Below are 18,008 nucleotides of genomic sequence, written 5' to 3' on the forward strand. Positions count from 1 at the left end.
AGCTCTGGGGGGTTACAGCCCAGACTGGGGGCTGTGCTCAGAAGGTGCAAGTTCTCAGACTCAGCCAACCAGGAGTGTTCCCTGCTGAGAAGGGGTGTTGATGATTTCCCTCGGCAGCAGCTGGGCAGGGCAGTGAGCACAGTGCCCCCACTGCTCACTGCTCTGAGGGAAACAAACCACAGCATCTTAAATCTGCAGGACACCAGCTTTCACTGGTTGAACAAAGAAGTATTCTGTGTATGAAGGCAGTGACCACCATGTCTTTACATTCTTCTGGAGACCCAAAGCCATCTCTCTTCAGGCTGCAACAGTTTCTGGGATAATTTCCATTCATGGATGATGGCAAAAACTAACTGTACAGATTAAAGAGGAGCTCATTTGTAAAGAGCTTTCTGGAGTTGAGCAAGACACGGTGTCTCCACAGGGTGAGGTCATTCCCACCTTTATTTTCCTGGGAATCATTTTATACCTTTTTATATCCAGACCTGAGGGCTAGAAATCCCTGCAAATCACTTCTCTGATGCAGATCAGAAGGTGTTTGCTCAGGACTTGGTTATTTTAAAAAGGACAAATTCAGAAGTAGCTGAGATGCCTGAACCTGTTATTACCTGATGGGGAAACATCTTCCAGATTTGTCAATATCATTTTTAAGCATTAAAAAAAAAAAGAAAAAGTGAGCAGCAAATTGTGTTTATTTGGGCTTCAGTGCAAAAGTGTTTTTGCACCCTGCAGTGCCAGGTTAGTTACACCTTTTTCCCTGACTGGAGTTGACATCACAAATGAAAGCAGGACACAAACAAACACCAAAAAGAAAAGCTCACACTCGTTTAAAGTTTAAATATTTTCCATCTCTGTGTTTTTAACTGATCTTTGCCAAGTGAAGGACAAAAGTCAGAAGGAAAAACTTATTTTTCAGTCTTGGAAGGTCAAGTTCTAAAAATAAGTGAAAAACACCTACACCCTCTGAAATGGGATGCTGAGTGTTTTACAATGTTTCTTATATATTCGTGGTTGTAAGAAACTAAATTGTATTAAAAATGACCAGCAGGGGTTTGAAAAAACATCTCTTCCCACTGCAGGATCAATAATACCTCCAGCTCTTCACAATTTCTTCTCTACCTTCTTAAATGCTTCCCAGCCATGGAGACACCACAGCCACCCCAGGCAGCCTTCCAGTGCTTCCTATTCCCAGTGGTAGGAAATGTTCCCAAGGGAGGCTGTTGAAGCCCAGTGCTTCTTTCCTTGTTCACCACGGACTCAAAAAGCAGATTAGTCCCTTTTGGAACCAGCACTAGAGATCTGAGAACTATTTTTGATGCCACGTCCAAGTTTTATACAAGATGGAAAGGTGGAGATGAAAGGTGGTGTCCTGGCAGGTTGTCAGCAGTTAGTTCCATGAGAAATGCAAAGTCTTGAAGTCTCACCTAAGTCACAAACAGGCCTGATTTTTGTTAATTGTCACAAAACTGAAAGTCTCTCTGACTCAGAAGATGCATCATCTGTCGTGGTGAACTGCTGGATCACACCTGAGGTTGAACCAGCCCCACATGTTTCTGCACCACTTGTTTCTCTCTCACTCATGAGATCAGTGAGAAGCCAAAGGCATCTGAGTTTCCCTGCAGTTATTTTCAGTTTGTATTGATTTTGGATGTTCTTGTCAAACACCTGTACCTTCCAAAGATACACACCGAGAAGGACCAGACACTGGAGTTGGATGCCCAGCAGAATCTTCACCCTTGTCCTACCTTTGTGCTCCCAGACAAAACAAAAACCTATTTTCAGAAGTTGGCAAAACATGATTTTACAGCTTGATTGTGTACAAATAACTTACTTCATCCGTTGCTAAAACACTACCTCAACAAACAGGATTCCTGGATGATCTGTGCTCTGAGCTATTTGCAGTCCTGAGGTGACAACGTAGGTGTTGATCTGATCCATGTGAGGAGCAGCACCCATGCTTTGTGGAAGTCAGGTCCATTGTTTGACACAAACACCTCAAGTGATGCAAATACTGTACAGGAAATCCATCAGGCAGTAGGTGAGAACACCCCCAGCCCCTCCTCAGTCGTTCCAAGATGGAATAATCTGTTCTAGGTTGTGGTTTGTTACATGTTTGAAGAGTTACAGCTTTGCTGCAGTCTGGTTTGTGTCTCTAGCTTTGAATTCCTGAGGCAAACAAGGCACTGAGGAGCTTTTATTACTACTTGTGTTGCTTTTTTCATGGAATCGTGGCCACTGCAGGGACAGGAACCAAGCCTGCAAAATATGAGTGGACCTGGCTCCATCGTGCTCTGAGCTGACTTCAGAATTCATTTTTCTCCTTGTTTTCTACCCTACTGATGGAATTTGACTAATGGCACGAAAGGAATTTGCAGGAGTTGAGAAAAACAAACAAAGTCACACAAGTCACTGTGCCAAGGGGCAGTGACAAGCAGGGTGTCCCAGCAGCTGGCACGTTGTGACAGGGACATCCCCTGGGAAACAGCCACTGCCTTCCAGCACAGAAACTGGGGCCTCCCTGGAAGTAGGGTTAGAGTTCCAGAGGGGTCCCTCCTTAATTCCTCCAACACTGCTAGAAACGAGAGGACTTGCATCCCTCCTGCCCATGAAAGGCTGAGTTCCAGGGGGACCCCCCTGCCTGCCCTGGGTGTTTCCTGAAGAGGTTTGAATGCAACAAAAACACAAACCAGCATCATGTTGGTGTGCAAAAAGAGCTGCAAAAAGGCTTCTGAGGAAAGGCCCAGAGAGGCCTTCCAGTGTCTGAGGGAGGAATCCCACAAAAAAAGAGACCAGTGAGCCAAGAACATGTTCAGACTCTGTTTTATCCTCAGCTTTAATCCCCAAACAAAGGCAGCAGCCAGAACCAGTGTGGCCTGAGGAGGAGATTTCTGGTACAGATGCACGTTTAATAAGGAGGAGACATTTTAAGTCATTAAACACATATCAAGAAATCCCTGCTTCTATCAAGTCTTTTTTCTTTTTTTCAATTCAGTGAGTCCTGGGCTAGAGGGAAAAGAAGAGGGGCTGGACTGAAAACATCTCCCTGTTTCAGCAGGGCAGGTTCTGGAGCCACCAGAGTCAGAAGCAGCTCCTGGCTCACCAGGGTTTTTGTTTCTTGATCTCTCTAATGAGACTCCCAACGAGGTGACCCATTGATAGCAGTGAAAGGGCCTGACTTTTATTGCCAAATTAATCTTCTGAGGAAGGAGGAATCCTGCTCTACAGACGTGGAATGGAATCACTGGGAAGCTAAGGAGCTCGTGGCAGGTCACACTGTGCAAGGCAGTTGAACCTCGAAGCCCAAAGCTGGTGCCAGCTCTGTAATAACTAAACCTTCTTTCTTTGAAGAAGGGGAATCTTCATTCACACACATTGGCAGGGAAAGATGCTAAAAAAAAAAGGGGGGGGAAAAAAAGCACATGCACATTCCTCTGATGTAAGTGATCCTACATATTGTCTGGGCAGCCTCATCACCACTGTAAGTGACTGATCTTCCTGGAAAGGACATATCCTGCCCACACTGGCTGTGGGAGCCACAGATGAGGACACAGGAGCTCTGAGGAGCATCAGAAAAAGCCCTTTTGCTGCAGGAGGAGAAAACATCAACTATAGCCCTGCAACAAATAAAAAGTGTCTGAGTGCACAGTGAAGACACTGCAGTTCCATCCCAGAGGTGAAGCAAAACTTCCAGCACTCAGAGGGCAGCAGGAAGCATGTTCAGGGAGTTCAGGGAGTCCTGGTTACTAGGTTACTTGGTTACTAGGTTACTTGGTTACTGGTAGCTCTATCCAGGGAGTCTACTCAGAAACAGCAGGAGATGAGGCCAGTGACAGGACTGGTGGCAAAAGCCACAGTATAGGCTCAAGAGACAGGGCTACAAGATCACCTTGAATGTTGTTCTTCATTTCAAACATGGTCCAGAACTTCCCAGTTTTGATAGTCTGGTTTGTTGTCTCCAGAAAAGGTCGCAGCACTGTCAGATGTTCCGTGCTCCTGGGTCCCACACTCCTCATCTCACCCTTTCCAACATGCCTGGGACATCATGTCAGCACAATCCTGTCTGGAGAGAACTGAGACACCTGGAACCAAAACCCTTTTCACAAAACAGGGCAGGATGCCAGTCCAAGGGCCCACAAACTCCTTATCAGTCTTCATTCACTTCAGCTTTGCTTCTCATTGGAGCCAAACCACGACAAGCCCGAGGGGCTGGAAAGCAGTGGTGTGGCCAGCTCGAGGAGAGCTCTCTCCCATCCTTCCCTTCCAGCAGCTCCCTGTGATGAGGCTCACAGATGGGGGGTAAAGTGCTGCCAGGGCCCCTCTCCCCACCACCACCCTGCTCCCAGCTCTTCCCCAGAAGATGTTGTAATCACACACCCAGGAGGGTTGTAAAAACCTTACAGGAAACATCTCACATTTTTTCCTTTGCTATTCATGCCATTTTCTGTTAGGGACAATAAAGGCTTCTAACACTGGATTCAGTTCATTTGCAACAATGAGCTACTATTGCTCCAGGAGCCAGTGGGAGCTCAGGCTTGTTGAGGGAACTGGGAATAATTAACTGAATTGTACTGGAAAAAAAAAAAAAAAAAAAAAAGGAGAAGTCTGAAAGCTGTTTTGACCAAGAGAGATGCAAACTGATGCACTGGTTAAGCCATCATGTCTTGCTGGGAATTACCATTAATGCTCAGAGTATGCAGGGGGGTTTTTTCAGAGAAACTGCTTTGGCTGTGGTCTCAGGTTTTGGGTTTTGCTGCTAAAAGCCACCTCCCAGAGTCCTGATGGCAGCAGCAGTTTCACTGGTGGCTTTCACTCCGGGCTCAGCACACACCGGGTCCCTTCCCAAAGCTCCCAGGGATGGCAGACCTGCAGAACAACAGCTCCTCTAAGCAGATTGCTTTTCTTGTCCCCTGAATGATGTCTGTAATACATCTCCATGGTCAGGCCTTCTTCTTGTGTAATCCGGGGGTCTTCAGGAAGAGTGTAAACAGGAATTGTCTCATTACAGAAGGGACTGGAAGTGCTCAGTGCTCTGAGCTCACACATGTAGGTGGGCAGACAGCACAGACACTTCTTACGAGCCCAGGGACCTCTCTTAGGGAGCACTGACTGGGTTTTGATCATGTACCAAGAGTTATGAACGCCAAAGACACACTGACCCCCTCGTGGGCAGGATCCTGAGCCTGAGGGACCCTGGGAATCTCCTCTGCTGTGGTGCTGGAGCTGCCTGATGAGCCCAGTAGCTGCAGATAAATGCACAGTCTGTGTGAGTGATGCTGTTTCTGTGTCACACACACAAGCATCACACAGCTGTGTTTGCTGTCCTCAGATCCCTGCCTTCCACCCACAGGCTGGCACAAGCCATTAGCCTTTTGCCATCCAGCTTCATAAAAAGGGTCAAGTTTCCATCCTGCCTTTCCGCAAGGAAGATCCCAAAGAACTTGACAATCTGTTCAGACCTAACACCACCAGAACAACCACCTTGGGGACAGAGAGCACAGCCAAGAACATCACAGAGCAGCAGGGAAACGGGAAACGTTTGGCTTGGGACTCAGAGAAGACCTTTTTGTAGAGAGAGCCAAGGACTGGCCAGTGTCTGCTCACAGGAGACAGAGCTGTGCTGTCTATGGGCACATCCCAAAGACCCACAGAGAAAATTTGATCTTCACAGTTAATTCTGCCCCAGAAGCAAGAAGAGACAAGTTACCTTACCCACCACACTGGCCCAGTAGTTGTAATAACCATGTTCAGACAGACCACAAAGCTGTCCTGTCTGGGGACATCTCCAGGGAACATGAAGGAATTTTCTGTGCCACAAGTCATACTGAGCAAACCTGCTCAGGTCTCCTGGATAATGTAGCTAAAAAGATGTAGCTTGTTATGTGTTGATTTTTACAAGGGCTGGTAGTGAGAGGACAAGGGGGAATGGATCAAAACTGGAAGAGAGAGATTTGGGTTGGAGATGAGGAGGAAATTCTTGAGTGTGAGGGTGGTGAGAGCCTGGCCCAGGTTGCCCAGGGAAGCTGTGGCTGCCCCATCCCTGGCAGTGTTGAAGGGCAGGTTGGATGGGGCTTGGAGCAGCCTGGGCTGCTGGGAGGTGTCCCTGCCCATGCAGGAGGTGGGACTGGATGATCTTTAAGGTCCCTTCCCACCCAAACCATCCCATGATTCTGTGATTCTCTGATCACTCTGTATCAATCCCCCCTGGCTGTGGGGATGCTGAAAGCATGAGGTCAGAAGCCAGATCATTCCCTTCTCCAAACTAAGCTCTTCAAAATACTGGATGGGACAGAGAAAGGGGGGAAAGAAGCCAATCACTAAATGCAAAATTCTTCGTCTTGTCTCAGGAAGAGGTGACCCTCTTCAATTCAGTTTTAATACGAGTAGTTTAACATGTGCTTGCAGAAATATGACTTTTTCTTACCCAGGGGAAATGGGGAAAAAAAGCCCTTAGGAACTACAATGAGAATTCTCCCAGTGTAGGTGCTTTCTTGCACTGCTGTGGAATCAGGGTGACCAGGAGACACATGGGGAACACAAAGAATAGAGGGATGTAGGAGACACCAGCAGATTGTCAAGGCTCTTCTCTCAAGTGTTCTCATTATCCATTTGTAAAATGACAGTCTTGAGAATGAAAGAAGAAAATGGGTTTATTATGACACCAGAGCCTTGGTATTCCCCAAAAATTCTTCCTCTTCCGATGGTGGCAGAGCAGAACCCTGTCCCCACCTTTTTTTGCTTGCACCCCACTTCAACTGCTCAGTAACTTGAGTGAGATTCCGAGGAAAGAAGAACGAATGTTCCTCCTGGAAACTTGGATGCCTTCGTGAATTGCTCCCAACAAATCCTGAGCACAAAAGGATGGCAGCTCCTCGAGGGTGAGCAGAGAGTGAAAACTGGAGTCTTGTAGACAGAGCCCGTCCTACCACAAGGCAGCATGTTCTCCCTGCTCTGCCCCTTGCAGGGTTTCCTGAGGTGCTCCGTGGGTTTCTGTCACAGATCATTAGGGCTGTCAGAGGAGTGAGGAGACAAAGCTGTTCCCAGGGCCCACGCTCTGGGGGTGGGGAAGGACAGGTATCATCCTCGGAAGCAGGAGCACTTTGTGCCTCTCAAAAGAGAGATCTCATACAATGGGAAGATGAATTTTCCAACAGAAATAGCGGCAGAGAGGCAGGAGCTGAGCCCTCCTTCACGGGTGCTGAGGTAACAGCTCTGAACACTCAGCTCTTCTCTGGCAGAAGGATCCCCCCACTCAGGCCTGGAAGGACAAAAATGGGATCTGAGCTGCAGCAGCTGCAAAGCTGAAGGGAACATCTGGCCCAGGCTGCCCAGGGAAGCTGTGGCTGCCCCATCCCTGGCAGTGTTGAAGGGCAGGTTGGATGGGGCTTGGAGCAGCCTGGGCTGGTGGGAGGTGTCCCTGCCCATGCAGGGGGGTTGGATCTAGATGACTTTTAAGGTCCCTTCCCACCCAAACCATTCCATGATACTATGGTCTGAGCTACCTGGACCAGCCTCCAAGAAAGTCACTTAACAGGTGCAAGTCAAAAGAGTCAATTCAAGAGGCCTTAAAGTAAACAGTTTAATTTGGGAAACTGCTTGTTCCACCACCCACAGGGATTGTGGAAACAAAGAAGCCACAGGCTACTAAATCCACACTTTTCCTGGCAGGCACAACCCATCTTATCATACACCTCTTTTCACATGCACATTTTATTTTCATGAGCTTTGAGACATTACAGATTGCTGGCTTTATTCACAAAATTGTGCTTCCTTGTAGATCATTTATAAACTCAAGAGGAAAATTCAACATCATCCAGACTATGGGTAATTGGTGGTTGTTTTTTTCCCCCCTGGAGAAATGGAAAACATGGCGTGTGCTCCATGTGGGAAGCTCTCCAGAAAGATGGAGTCTGGAGACTCATCCAAACCTCTGGAGTTTTCAAGAAAATACCAGCCCAGAAATCTCACAGGAATTAACTAGCTCTGGAGATTTCTGGCATTTCTTTCTCCTGACCCCACCCAAAGCTGAAAAACACCCACAAACCCCCCCCTTTTTTCACAGTATTTTCAGTATCATGGTCTGTGTGAGGAGCCAGGGTAAGTCCTTGCTTCATCTGAACTGCCCTTCCCATCCAGAGATTGCAAGGACACATTTTTACCCCCATCATCATGGTCACAGAATTACTCTGAATTTTAATTCCACGTGGAAACAAGAAGTTTCATCCTCTCCATTTTTTTGCAGCTTCAAGAAAGCCCAGCTGCTTTTGGCAGGCACAGCAGCCCAGCTTCTTCCATGAGCACTTAGTCAAGCCAAAACACTTTGGGTGCAAGAGACACCGAGTTCCTGAGGCAGGGATGGCCAGAGAAGTACCTGTCATGAGAGTGGAATCCAAGAGCTCTCCCTAAACTCCAGCTGCCTCGTCTCTCCTTGACATCTTTTCAGCCTTTGAATGCTTTCTGCACAAGCCATCACACCCTGCAGCACTTCCAGGAAAGCCCAGACAATTCCAGGAACCCCAACATGCCTCAGGTGAACAAACAGCAACGACAAAAGCAATTTGCTGCTGGCAGAGCAGGAGCCAGTGCTGGGACTTTCAGTCTCTAGGCACAAACGCAGTAAAGGCTCCCGTGGAGGCCAAGATTTCCCAAGGAAATCAAATACCAAGGCATGGTCTGGAGAGGAGGGCTTCTGGAAAGAGCCATGAACATGTCCAACCCTGTACACTCAGCAAAACCTGATCTCACAGCCTGAGATCATTTGCTGGCTTCAAGTCACATCTGGGAGTTGCTCTTCCCTCTGTGTTAGGAGACATTTCGAGGGAGATCCAAGTTCCACCTCTAAATCCCCTTATAAAACAGGAGCTTTTGCCATTCAGCCCTGCTGGTGCCCCTCCCTTGCTTTATATTGCTCTGTTTTTATTTTTTTTTGAGATGAGGTTTGTGGTGGCCTCTAGTGGGATATGAAACAAATGGTATTAAAAAAGGGAAAAAAGGAGCCAGGTGTGTATGGTCTCCTACAAAGCTGAGCAGCCCCTCAGCTGGATTTGGTGGGAATTTGTTCAAAACCCCACATACTTACTAGTGAAGGGCTAATCTCTGCACCCAAGCCTGAGATCATCAGCCCATCCATCCATTCACCCCACTGGCAGCACTGGGATAGGCCATCCTATAAAAAAAACAGACTATAACACAGTTTTGGGATTGTATTTTTGGTGTTTCCTGATGCTCATCAAGTTGTTGAGTCCACAGAAATATTATCCCTTTGTTTCGGCCTTTCTGCTTCCTCAGTAAAGGGGCTGGATGCAGATTGTAACTGGATTTGGTTTGAGCCCCAAGGGAAGAGTTCACCCTCAGCCTGGGATCTCAGCAGTCATTCCAGGGCTCCAGCTAAGCCAAGATTGCATAGAATCACAGAATCATGGGATGGTTTGGGTTGGAAGGGACCTTAAAGATCATCTAGATCCAACCCCCTGCATGGGCAGGGACACCTCCCACCAGCCCAGGTTGCTCCAAGCCCCATCCAACCTGCCCTTCAACACTGCCAGGGATGGGGCAGCCACAGCTTCCCTGGGCAACCTGGGCCAGGGTCTCACCACCCTCACAGGAAAGAATTTCCTCCCCATGTCTCACCTCAATCTCCCTCTTCCAGTTTTCATCCATCCCCCCTTGTCCTCTCCCTCCCTGCCCTTGTCCCAAGTCCCTCCCCAGCTTTCCTGGAGCCCCTTCAGGCACTGGAAGCTGCTCTAAGGTCTCCCTGGAGCCTTCTCTTCTCCAGGCTGCACACCCCAACTCTCCCAGCCTGTCTCCAGAGCAGAGCTGCTCCAGCCTTGGATCATCTCAGTGGCCTCCTCTGGCCTCTCTCCTCTCCAAGACACATGACTGATGACGAGTGAACACACTGAGTACGGTTACGTTACCTTCTCCCCCTCCATCTCCCATTAAGCCCTCACAACCATAGAAACCCTTGGGTTATTTCTCCTGTCACTCCCCAGCATTGTTCTAACATGGCTTTTCCATCGTGACCTTGCCTGCTTTGGACTTCCCACAAGCTCTTTATGACACTGTGCAACTTCTCCTGCTGTAGAAGTCCTGCACTTTGGCCAGGGGCCCTGTGCTGCTCTTGATCCAAAGGAGCTCATTGCCCAATGTTTAACATTACTCTTTTTTTTTTTGTTTTGTTTAAATTACATCATTACCAAGGAGCTCTTTGGAAGGATTGCTCTTCAGACCTTCTTCATATCCATCTTGCAATCATCTCTTCCAGCAAACTCATATCCCAACCTGCTGCCAAGAAGGTGGCCTAATAAGATAGTATCTTGTCTGAGGTTGGAATGTCACTTCCCTGCCAGAAAGCTGCTCCTAGCACCTCTGCCCTGTCCTCACACTGTAGCTGAAACAAAGGCTGCAGGATGGAGTTCAAAAAACATTTCATTCCCTTAATAACATTTGCTAACAACTACATTTGAATCTTCTGTGTCCTGGGTTTCCTCCATGTGACATAAGGCTCCTGGATTTCTGGCCCAGCATTGAGCAGCAGTTTGAAAACTTCTGTTTGATCATAAATCAAGGCCAGTAATTACCTTTTTAGTAAAAACAGCCCCAGTTCACAGTTTCCAGGCTCCACGATGGGCTCAAAGCATGATCGTGGCTCAGGGGCCAGGAATTCCAGGAGACTCCACTTCCATGACAGCCCCTGTAGCAGCATCTGCCATGGGAACCTGATGATGGAATGCTGGATAACCTGGTGGGATGCTGGATAACCTGGTGAGATGCTGGATAACCTGGTGGGATGCTGGATAACCTGGTGAGATGCTGGATAACCTGGTGGGATGCTGGATAACCTGGTGAGATGCTGGATAACCTGGTGAGATGCTGGATAACAGCTGCTTTGCGTGATGCTGGAGGGAACAGCATGGAAGGACTCCTTATCTCTCCATCTTCCCATAGCTCTTCCAGCACCTTTCCATTGATTTCCTGGCTGTCCCACTGGCTGCTTTCCATGGTGGGAGCTCTGCCTCCTCACGTAGCACATGGAAAAGCCAAAAGCAAAGGCTGGGCAGTTCATCTGGGAGAAGGCAGATGGGATCAGGCCCAGAGAAGGTCCTGAGGTGCTGCTGCTCCCAGGGCAGGTTCAGTGGGTCTTCAAGTCTCAGCAACCAGCCCCACCAGCCTCACTCCTCTGCCCTGGCTCAGCATCTGGGGAGCAGGCTGTGGAATCACACTGGGAAAGGGAAAACCAAAAGCCCTTAGGAAAAGGACTTCATGAAACACTCTTTAACTTCAGTCTGAGAGGGGAAACCTTGTCTGAAGAAAGCAGGAGCAAACCCTCTGTGCTCTGAGCCCCCTGCGTTCAGGAAGGGGGTGGCACAATCCACTGAAGCCTTCACTCCCAGGAGTACTGTTAAAATCTGGGCCCCCACTGTCCTCTTGATCCTTTTATGTGCTGTTTGATGAAATTCCACCAGTGGCCTGGGTACATTTCCAGGGAACTCATGAGTTCTGGGAAGGCATTACAAAGCTACACTGCAACCATTCATGACCCGTGTTCAGTTCTGGCTTGGTTCCTCCTCAAACCCACAACATTCTGCAAAGGGAACATTCTTTCCACTTCAAGTAAGCTCCTCCATCCTGAAACCAGCCTGGTTGAGGCACCCAACCTCTTCTTGCCCTGCAGTCACCCCCAGACACCAGAAACAGGGATATCCATGATGGCAAAACAGCTGTCACACCTCAAAATGTTGGTCTTCCTCAATTCTAGATCTGATTGGTGTGTTTTTTTCAGGCAAGAAAGAAAGGAAAGGTTATTATTACTAGTTGTTTTCTGGACATTTAATATTTGCAATGAAAAGATAAGGCCTAACTGGTGAATTCTGCATTTCTCATCCAAAGGAAATGAGATGTCCATGAAGAAAAATAATAAATAGATTTATTCTTGTGAGCTGGAGACCAGAAAATTAAATGGTTTGTCTTTCAGGACAAGCAGATTCTTGGATGCAGGTGTTTAGTCCAACAGGAATCTGAACCACTCCTGGAAGTCATGTAGCCACATTATATGGATAAACAAACATTCCTCGTGTGTTTGGATACCCCCCCCCAAGACAAAACCCAACAAGCAACACACCTAATTACTGGACTGCTTTGATTATTTCATTTTTAAGACAAGTGCCAAATGAACAGACTTCTCCCACAGCAGGAAGCAGGATTTACTTGGAAGGATTTACTTTCTATGTAGGGAATGCAAGTGTGTTATTCCCTTAAACAAAAAGCAAAGAAGAAAGGCAGGGTGGGACTCAAAAAATTACTGGTTTTCAAATGTTTTGTTCTCCTCAGATAACTCTGTACAAAATCAGCCTCATGTTTAACCCTGTGCACTCCCACAGAAGTTAAGAACATGCCTGCAAAGCAGCAAGGCTTGGAGGAGAAATCAAGATGCTGCCACATGACAAGTCATGTTGCTAAAACTCCAAGTATTTATAAACTGAAATGAGACACCAGGGATAACCTGAACATTCACCACTCTTCTATTTTCCCCACTTAAAACAGTGGGAGGAAAACCAGTCTGCAAGACTCAAACACACATCAAACCCCCTCGGTGCAGTCCTGGGTTTTGCATTATACCAAAATAACCTCCCTGCTCCTCCATCTGCCCAGGAGACCTGCCAGAAGCCCAGGCCCAGCAGCAGACACTCTTTCTTGTCCATCAGATCTTCAGAGTATGTTTTTTCAGCTCAGTTACAACAACATCTGTTTTGAAGAAGCCCCTTTTAAAGCCAGGTTGGTGCCCCTGTAGAAACTGGGTGTTTTAAACAAGTCTGTTCCTTCCAGAACTCCAACCAAGGGCAGATTTAATAGGTACCAGATACTCCCAAATATCTTTCTGAATATATCCATCAATCCCACTTGTGGCTTTTTTCCTGGATTTTAGAAGCCACACTTTTTATGCTTGCAGTCTCTCTGGCCAGCTAAAGAGAAGGAGATCACTTCCCAGAGCACTTTTGCAAGCAAAAACCTGCAGAGAGCCAGCAGCTCTGGCCATAAAAAGGATTTTTCCCCAACATCAGGTCCTGGAATTTGGATTCTGTGCTAACGTGGCATTGATTAGGATGAGCACACACTTCAGCTGTTCTCAGGGAGCTACAAAGCCTTGCAATACCTTTTTGCAGGGTGGGATGATACATTTTATACTGAAATCATGTATTTTTCATGAGTATTTTAATATTAAGTTACCTTTTCACAGCTTTTTAGTATCCACTTAGCTTAGACAGTGAAAGAAAACTGGTTTATAGCATGGAGTTTATAACTGGTTTAATTCCTTGGCTTTCAGATAATGCCATTAGCTTTTAACTTAAGACACTCATCACCTTAATACCTTAGAACCTTTTCATTCAAGATCACTGAAGAAATGTCATTGATTTGTCTTCATTGCTTCAAGTTCTTGCTCCAGGAACACTTTTTATTTCCACAATTGAACCTCCAGGTAAATCATTTGAAACTGAGAGGGGATTCTGCCCCTCTGCTCTGCTCTGGTGAGACCCCACCTGGAGCACTGGGTACAGCTCTGGAGCCCTCAGCACAGGAGAGACACGGAGTGTTGGAGAGGGTCCAGAGGCCATGGAGGTGATCCAAAGGTTCTAGCAGCTCTGCTCTGGGGACAGGCTGGGAGAGCTGGGGTGTTCAGTCTGGAGAAGAGAAGGCTCCAGGGAGACCTTAGAGCACCTTCCAGTGCCTGAAGGGGCTCCAGGAAAGCTGGGGAGGGACTTGGGACAAGGGCAGGGAGGGATGGGATGAGGGGGCTGGATTAAAACTGGCAGAGGGAGATTGAGGTGAGACATGAGGAGGGAATTCTTTCCTGTGAGGGTGGGGAGAGCCTGGCCCAGGTTGCCCAGGGAAGCTGTGGCTGCCCCATCCCTGGCAGTGTTGAAGGGCAGGTTGGATGGGGCTTGGAGCAACCTGGGCTGGTGGGAGGTGTCCCTGCCCATGCAGGGGGTTGGAACCTGATAATCTTTAAGGTCCCTTCCAATCTTTGCCATTCTATGATAATTCTATTCCATGAGGTTCCCCTGCCCACCAGTACCAACCCTTTCCTGTCAGCTTGCCCTGCTGCCTGGCTGGTTTGAAGTCAGAGCTGGGCTGTGGTTCCTGCTGCACTGGGATTTCTGGCACCTGGAGAAACTCTCACTTTTACACAATGACACTTTCCTGATGGACCTTTAGCTCATGAAAACATTTTGTGCCTTTGGGGCCTTTAAAAACCAGCTGTTCAATCCAGTGGCACTTGACAGAGAACTTTTCCTGTGATGTAAAACACTTGTCACATAAACGTGAGGGTCAAGACGAGACCATAAAAGTTATAATGAATAAAACCCAGTATTTATTTTTTTCCATCTTACTCAGAACAGCCCTTTCTCCCAGAATGATGGCTCAGCCCCCACAAAGCAGCATGTCCAGCTGGTGATGCCTCTGTTTCCCCACGGCTGGATGGAAAACTTCACGGATATTAGGGATTAATAGAGTGTATAACCTGAAACATCCACACTGCATTACTCTCCATCTCCTGCCTATTAGGACTCTGCTTTTTAATTCCACAGGAGCCCCATAAACCCTTCAGGATTTACTTAAGGGGGCTTTATTGGTCCTTTTGTTTCAGGGAAGCATTTTTACAGGCTCTGATCTTAACGCCATTTGCATCATCAGCCATTAATTTTGGAAAATTAAGTGGAAATAAACAAAAGTAGCTCTCTAACCTTCTTCTCCACGTCTGCTAAATGTTAAAGTATTTGTTGGTCCAATAGCTGGAGATGGAACAAAAACCCATCCAGCCCAACCCCTCCCCATCCCAACCCCACTACAGACATTCCAGCAGGAAAAAGCTGAGGGAAGATGATGAAGTTCTGGGAAAAGATCCATTTTAGCTATTAATGCTTATTGTCACATCTCCTGGGTCTGTGCAGCTTTTTAAAGATTATTTGGGATGAAGGCAGCTACAGGGACGCCACGATCCCAGAAAATCTTCCTAAACAAAAGGAAAATGGATCTTGCTGGGAACCTGTGCCGAGCTATTCCTTGGGTTTGGTGTTCCCAGCACAGCTTTATCTTTCCTTCTGTGTCCCTCTTGTGGTGACTGAGAAGAACTGGAACATCCGCAGTGGTTCCTTGAATCCAGTCTTTAAAACCCCTGCTTTGTTGCTGCATTTTTGCTGCATTTTTTAAAACAACAGCAACAAAAACTCTGTTATTGCATTTTTTGTCATTACACGGGGGGGGGGAATAGTTTTTCTTTTTTTCCAAAAAAAAGACCACCCCAACAACAGGTATTTTTTGCTCTTCCATTTATTGGGCTGGGTAAACCAGGTTGAATTGTACAGGATTTTCATTTGAAGATTTGTTTGAGGGAAGAGGGAACCAAAAGGAAACAATGAGAGAGAGAGAAAACGGAGAACTGAAAAACAATAAATACTTACCTGAACATTAAACAGCAAAAAAAGAAGAAATAAAGAGCTGTTAAAAGGCAGAGATGAAGTGATAGAGCAGGTAGGAAGGTAAAATGATTACATCTGCACAATAAATGTACTGATTGGATTTACTGCTCCACAAGATGTTCATGTGTTGCCAACCACAGCAGGTGTGTGAGGTTCCTTCAGCATCCCTTGTCCAGCACATCTGATCTCTGCTCCACCCTCCTTTCCCCCCAACCCAAACTGTTTTATCCCAAGATAAAAATACACTTTAGTTGATTTTATTTAGCTCCCAGCCTGGCATTGGAAGGAGCAGCTTTGCAAAGACTCCTGATGCTCAGTTTGATTGGCCCAGACCCCCCCACGTCACGATGACACTTTCCAGCACTATCTCCATGGCTTGGGAGTTTGCAAAGACCAATCAGTTCATTCCCTTCCCTCACAGCCTCTTTCCAGCCCCCTCTGGTGCAGTCCTGAGTGGAGGATGTTCTCAAATCCCAGCATTTCTGTGGATTTCTTGAAATGAGCTTCAAGGAAAATCCTCTGGCAACACCATCCTTCTGAGGCAGGACTGTGTGATTTCTCATTCACTGCATGCAGCAGTTTTACACTTCCAATCATCAGGAGCTTTTTATTGTCACCTCTTCAGGATAAATCACCTTAAACTTTTTAGCTCACAGAAACCAGCAGGAAGCATCATTTTAAACATTAAACTCACCCACATCTGGCCCCTTGGGTGGCTTCTCAGGGCTAAGAACATCCTGCAAATTCTAGCTATGCATTAAAAGGGTAAAGCAGCAGCTTTTCCAGGGAATGTGTTGCACTTCCCTGCAGTGTTCCCTTTTCCCATCTCAGATTGGATGCCCAACAGGACAGAGCAATGAGTCACAGGGCCCTTTCTCAGGTTTAAAAAGGAAAACCTTTTTAAACTGTAGGGGATTGTTCTGTAGGGGACAGGGAAAGAAATCCAGGAGCTCATCGAAGCTTTGATCTGTTTCCAAAACTTTGGAGGATTCTGTAAAGCAGCCAAATGTTGCAAGTACCTTCTGTTTGTTTATAAATAAACACACCCAGGGTTCATACCAAGCAGCCCTACCTGGTTTTGTAAATTACTTCTCCAGTTTTGCTTTCATCTTGAAGCAGGATTTCATGTTTTCTCACAGTTGTGCTTTTCTCTGGGCTGTGGAAGAGTTGAGTTCCAGTTTGTTTCATGAAAGCACCACTTGAATCATCCAGGGATGCTTTCCAACCAAACTTTCAGGGGGTTTTGATTCAGTTGCATCTCACCTTCAGGAGTCAGGAGTCTCCATGTTCAAGCTGCCTCCCAACACTGATGAACTTCTCTTGATGTCACCAGGTTAAACTGGAGCTGATGTGACAGGCATAATTCAACCATCAGTTTTCCATTCTGCTTTTTGATTTTATGGGCTTGATGAATTGACCTGCTTTCATCTGAATCCTGAATTAGGAAACATTTCTTATAAACAATTGGTACAGTCTGTACTTCCTAAAGGCTTAAAGCTAAAGATTGATTCCAACAGTGATGACTCCTGTATTTTCTTTACTCGTTCTCTCCCTCCTGTGCTTGGTGTACAATATTCCTTGGACAAAGATGCTTTTCAATCTTCACCTGCATCTTTTCATTCTGACAGCTGCCAAGATGGTACATGCTGTTTCAGTTCCAGGCTTTATCCTACACCAAAAGGAAGAATGAAATTAAAGTTACTTATAAAAGGATACACATTTGCATCGTGCAGTTGGAGGCTTTAGTAGGGATGAGGGAATAGGGAATATCTAATTCCTGTCACTGTTTTTCACAACACACAGAAGTGATCTTAAAAAGAGATTTGCTGTGTGCTAATAAAAGGATGTTGAAATGAGGGCACTCAAATAAAATACTTTATTTATGGGTAGGAAACATGTGCTAATCACTTTCCCTGCACAACCCAGTCATTCACCTTCCCTGACCTCGGAGTATCTCTGTGGCCAACTCCACTGCCCTCACCTCAGAGCAACTCGGCTCTGGCTGTCACACTCTCAGGAGGTGTTACAGGTACAGTGGGTATTACAGCTGGAGCAGGTATTACCGTAATGCCAGATCAACTCGTCTGCCTCAAACCCACTGGCAGCCCCTGCAGAACTCCCTGGGCCAGGCCAGGTGAGACCCCACACACTCCTTGGAAGCAGGAACACGAGGCAGCCAACAGAACCGCTGGCAGCAGCTCCAGCTTCAGGGTGGGGAAAAGGGGGTAAAGGGACCCACGTCGTCCCCACAGGGGTAACCACCAGCACGTCTGCCCTCCTGGGAGCCGGGCAGCACCGCAGGGCTCCCACCAGCACCGAGACCGCAGGAGCCCACCAGCACCTCAGGAGCCCACCAGCACCTCAGGATCCCACCAGCACCTCAGGAGCCCACCAGCACCTCAGGATCCCACCAGCACCTCAGGAGCCCACCAACCACCTCAGGATCCCAGCACCTGAGGATCCCACCAGCCACCTGAGGATCCCAGCACCTCAGGATCCCAGCACCTCAGGATCCCAGCACCTGAGGATCCC

The sequence above is a fragment of the Apus apus genome, chromosome 24 (genome assembly GCF_020740795.1).
Source record: "Apus apus isolate bApuApu2 chromosome 24, bApuApu2.pri.cur, whole genome shotgun sequence".
NCBI lineage: Eukaryota > Metazoa > Chordata > Aves > Apodiformes > Apodidae > Apus > Apus apus.